At 35.3% G+C, this 5,837-nt stretch overlaps 1 protein-coding gene across 1 annotated transcript in view; it reads left to right on the top strand.

The window, feature by feature from the left end:
* Lrrc72 (leucine rich repeat containing 72) overlaps positions 1-5,837 on the top strand; it is a 182,232-nt gene that overhangs the window by 30,247 nt on the left and 146,148 nt on the right. The window lies entirely within an intron of this gene.

Here is a 5,837-nt window from a genome sequence, read left to right as displayed (position 1 = left end):
TCACAGTTCTGGATGCTGAGACTTTTAAGATCAAAGCAATGACTGGTGAGGTCTTGTTCCTCACAGATGCCATCTTTAAACTGCAGGAGGGACTGGCTGCCTAGCTCTCTGCAGTTTCTATGATCCGAGCAGTAATCCAGTCCTGGGGTAGAACCCTGAAGACCCAACCACCTCCCAAAGACCACCTCATCTTCACACTGGCCTTAAGTGTTAATGTATGAAGTGTGGTAGAGGGGACACAAGTATTCACATCAGAGCAATATTGTTGTTTGTAATCCTTAATGAACCACTGGAGTATAAGAAAAAAATGATGTATTCAGTTATGTCTCATTTTACCCAATATGTTTTTAAATGTGTGTTTTATAATGTATCTAATACATTGATAAGGTTATATAGAATTTATAAATAAGTAAAGTATATATAGGGGAAAGTAATACAAAATTTTTTTTCTTTTGAGGAAAATGGTGGAAATAATTAGATACTGACATTAAGGAGTTATGAACCATCAATGAATTTGAATTATTAAAAAGAGAAAATAGGGCCAGGGATTTAGCTCAGTGGTTCTGGCGCCTGCCTTGCAAGCACAAGGTCCCGAGTTTGATCCCTGGTACCAAAAACAAAAACAAAACAAAAAGAGAAAATAGATTAAATTAGTAATCTAAACATTTATGATGGAATAGTCATACTTTGTTGAAACTATGTAAAAACAGGAATGATGCAAGAGAAAAGCTGCTCTTGTTCCTTTATGGAAAAAATGAATAAGGGAGGGTGAGCCCTGAAATGCTTTCTTTTCTAAGGTTGAGGAATAAACTTATCATAGAATGTATTTTTTTGGGTTTTTGGTGTGTGTTGGTGAGCATTATATTGAGTCACTGTTCTCAGTACATTTTTTCTACTTTTTACTGGTATAGATTGATGGCCTTCATTTTGACAGGTTCATACATGCACCTAACATAATTTGATAATTTCCACAAACCCATTACCCCTCTTGCCCTCCCCTCCCTACTAGTTTCACATTGGGGGAGTTCGATGTGTTTAATATATTTTTCTCAAATTCATCCACCCTTACCCATCCTCTCTCCTCCCTATAATTCCCTTCCTTGTCTAATAGTGAATTTAATGGATTTATACACTATTAAGGTTTTTTCCAATTAATATCATTTCAAGTCTTTAGTAAACTTTTTGAAACACTCAAATTAAAATTAATAGGTGATCAGATATCAAGCATTAATAGTATCTATGAATGATTCATAGCATATTCTAGGTATATGGTTGTTATTAAAGCATGGAACAACAACCCCTACTCCCACTCTGGAAGCTAAATATGCAAAAATTTCTCAGAGACCATAGAAGTCTATACTAAACATTGCCCTGTATTTCATATGCCGTATTATATTGCTCAAAAAAATGTTATCTTAGTTTTGGTGTCTTTTGGCTTTAATTTAGGTTGATTTGGTTTGGTTTGTTGTTGTTTTGTTTTTATTTTTACTTTTGTTGTGAGATATATGATACCTGCATTTTAAAATAAAGTTTCCAAAGCTCTCAGAATTGCTCTCAAATTTGTCCCTTTTACATTCTCATCTCAAGTACAAAATAATGAAGTGGAAAGATTGATGCTGGAAATTACCTTAGAGAGCACCTTCATAGCTACATTTTAGAAATTAAGCAAAAGGCAAAACTGGCAAATTCTATAATAATTCAGTGCCAAATAAATTCAAGGCGTTGTTTCGGAGGTTGCAAAGGAAAGGAAGCAAGGGCTGACTGATGTGGATTACATTCACCAGCTCCCAACTCCTTGCTCTCCAGATGAGCTCAGCCAGTGGGAAGCCTTGGCAGGAGATCATCTGGAAGAAGCAGGGAGAATGACAAGGTTATTTTTCCCCTGGCTCCCTTGCTTTGCAGGTTCCTTTGATGGACTCAGATTGACCACAGCCCATTGTGTCTCTTTTTGTGTTCCCTTCTCTCTGCATCTTCAATAACCTCATCCTTCCTCCATTTTTCAGGACTCCAGGGATGGCAGCTACACTGCTGCTGGGCCTGCCTGTGCTCTCCCCATCCAGAATTTCATGACTAGTTTCTCGTAAACAAAGCCCCTGTAACTTACTCTGAATATGTCATCTGTCTCCTTTGGGGTTGCTAATTAACACAGGGATATAAACTCAGATCTCAGGAAGTTTACAATTTAGCCAGATTTTCTAAGGTCATTCAAAATAGCAGATTTGAGATTAAAATTCAGGTCTACTAACTTCGGAAAGTTCACTGAAATATTCCACTCTCCCATGTAATGGTTTGAACTGGGCCCATTAATAGGTATGGTATATATAGTTCAGCAGGTACAGAATGTTTATGATCTGCTGCTAGTATAGAAATTAGTGAGATTTATATAAAATATTTGGGTTTCTGGTATGATTTGGCTACTGTACAGTGGCAGATTTGAAGCTGTCTTCTTCTGTGTGGTCTCTACCATTTTCCCTGGCTATGCTCCCAACCCACCGGTCCCAGTGGCACTGAGTCTGCAAACCTTGCCTTGCTGTGTTTTCCCTTATAGAGATGTTTATATTTGACAGTGATTTAAAAAGTTAAACAACAGAAATAATCTGTAGCTACAGAACTGGAAAGAGCTGTTTTGTTTTGTTGCTGTGTTTTGTTTTACCAGGCAAAGAGCATCAAGGTTTCTGATAGCCTTCAAATTACAGTGTTTGAAGGTTCCTACTCTGGACAGCAGTCTTGAGAGACTGTGGCCTTCCACAACTCATTTCAGAGCTATTCTACAGTGTTGATTGTGTGTCCTTACAGGCCTTTCCCCTCCATCATCAGCATTTTCTAGCTCTTCATTTCAGCCCAACATACAGCTCCTGTGGTGTTATGGTCATCTTCCTATTGAACATGCTTATGATTACTGCTGGTAGTAAAAGAGATAATAAAACATAGTAGAAAAATCCATAACCTGGAATGTCCAATGACCACACCTGTTTCAGCTTAGTCATATTACAGAATCAAAAAAGTCTTAACTCCAAAGGAACACAATGATCAAAAAAGAGCCTTGTTCCAGCTCCAACATCTGCTAGAAGTATCTCCTTGTATTTTTCCCCAAATATATGGATTAAGGAATGAGAATATAATATACATTTACACAAATGCAATTCAAATCTTTAAAAATTATTAACCTCAAACATATGTTAATGACTGAGCGCCGACTTATACAATAACAGCATGGCTTGCATGATATCACTGGAGTCATCTAGTATAATCTAAAATCTTCCAGATCCTTGGAGATATCTTTGCTGGGACCTTAATATATACAACCAAGCAGAGCATCCTATCACGACACACCCCTCTCCAGAGCAAATTGATTACAATGGCATTATTTCACAAGTGTTCAATTACTTTAAAATATCTTTCTAAACAATGGATACAAGCAATATGTATGCTCAATATTTTTAAATATAAGCTTTCAAAAAAGATATAACACCATCATTTTACAATAAAACAAATTCTCATTATAGATTGCAGTCTCTTTCCCTTAATATTTTTTCTAGAAGGAAATAGGGAATAGAGCTGTAATGGACTTTTTAACAGACAATTTTTAATCTGTTTTGTACCAAGTTCCCTCATCTTTTCCCTTGTCCTTAACATCTTCCTGGTGTTTGCTCAAGTTCGGACAAAGAATGAAAGTACCTACGAACAAGCTATTATCTCCATCCCCCTGGAGCTGGTCCTCTACTTCTATCTCATGTTGCCTGCCTCACACAGGTACTGGATGTGATACACTACATCATCTTCCATAACAACTTCAACCAGAATCTTATTCTAAAATCTCATGATGGAACAAACAGGAAACAATCAGAATTCAAGGGATTTAAATCAAACCTGCTTTTGTGGATGTCATTAGGACTGGAAATATGATCATATTGTCTGAGATAATGAAATATGAAACTTTTAGAGATAAAAGATTTTTAGACATAATTTGCCTCAACTCCTTTACATTACTGATGAAGTCACTGAGACTCAGGAAACTAAGAGAACAAGCACAAATTCACCCAACACATTGGTCATAGAGCAGTGTGAACCAGATGCCAGGTCTTCTATTTGCAACTTCACATTTTGAAACTCACCGCAAATGAGTCAAATTGAAAACTTCATTTACTATTTTTAACATATCAAACTGGGTCACAGATTAATTGTGAAATGTTTATCAGCATAAAAATGAGTTAAAATTAACTCTTAGCAAAGGTAATGCCAACAAAGCAAACTCTTATTAAATGCACTTGGCAATTTTTTGTCTTTCATTTGTAATAAAAAATTTGTGGCAAGAAAGATTTTGTTTGTTTGTTTTGTTTTTGTGGTACTGGAGATTGAACCCAGGTCCTTTGCACTGAGCTACATCCCTAGCCCCTTTAAATTTATTTATTTACTTTTTTACTTTGAGGCAAGGTTTCACTAATGTTCCCCAGGCTGGGCTCAAACTTTTGATCCTCCTGCCTCAGCCTCCCAGAGTGCTAGGATTACAGGTATGCACCACCATGCCCACCTAAGAGACTCTTTCTTTTAAACTTTTGAACTAAAGAAAGTTTTTTTAAAAAGGTGAAAAAATTATTTTGCAACTTATAAACTATGTATGAAAAGTAGGAAGCAAGGCAAATAATTATATTTATATATAATATACATCATAGATATATATAATTTATATATACACACAAGTAAGTAAAAGCTGTCTAGTATTTAACATAAAATACAGTGCTTATTAGAGATTATAGAGGGCTATTTAAAGTCTGAATTATTGGACAGTTAGATTGTCAAGCACCAAATTTAGATTAACAACTGAATGAATAGAAGGACACAAATGATTATTTTGTGAAACATTTTTCAATACTATATGATAAATTTTTTAAATATGTGTGAACTTAAATGAAGATAATTTTCGAAGAAGAATTTATTTCTACTGAAAAAAGGATGTTTATATTTTAACAGTAACATCTTTAAGCCACAGAAAACTCTGGATTAATTTTAACAATAAACTTTGACTAAGCCTGAGTCACTGATAATGTCATTCAGTTTAAGCATTCTGTCTTAGATGCAAGTACCTAATCCCACTGTGAAAAATGAAATCAGTAATACAAGCTAACTCTTGGTTTGCAGTTACTAAAATTAAAGTTAAATATTTTAAGTTCTTTCATAAGGAATCCCCCAAACTGTTTCATTCATTTGTTAACACAAAATAAATCCTTCAGCAAGTCAGCCAATGCAGATGATAAACTATCTCTCAGTCTAATTTGCTCTGGAAATAATTATGCCGTCAGTTTGGCATGAATTCATTTTAATCAATTCGTGAACCTGGAAATTGAAACATCTTCCCAAAGGGATTTCTGCAGTAGTTGTTACCTTATAGCTCTTCAAAATATTTTGCAAAATATACAGACAAATGGACCAAATGTGTTGAAGGAATGAAATAGAATTTTCACTGGAATTGAAAATGACATTGAGGTGTAGAATGCCCTAGGGAATTCTATCCCAGAAGGCCTCTTTTGGTGGATATAACAAAGATTTCTAGTGGCCAAATGTCTACTTAGTTCAAAAATCTCAACTTATTTCAACATAAAACTGAATTTCAATATGTTCCACTGAAACCACGCTGGAAGCCATGGCTTCCTTGAGGGAGAGAAATGTATTCTTACAAGAGAATGCTACTTTCCAGCACCGAACATTCTAAGTTATTTTACCATCATACTTCTGACTTTCTACAAGGATTCCATCAAAACCTTGCCATGCATTTCATTTTTTATTGGAACTTAATGACTAGTAAAAGCATATAAATGCTGAGTTTAAGGTATGAACAA

Source organism: Heterocephalus glaber, unplaced genomic scaffold (assembly GCF_053883595.1).
Source record: "Heterocephalus glaber isolate CG9 unplaced genomic scaffold, H.glaber_assembly_v1.0 deba00000676, whole genome shotgun sequence".
Classification (NCBI taxonomy): Eukaryota; Metazoa; Chordata; class Mammalia; order Rodentia; family Bathyergidae; genus Heterocephalus; species Heterocephalus glaber.
The sequence above is the reverse complement of the archived record's forward strand: the minus strand, read 5'-3'. Positions and strand labels throughout refer to the sequence as shown.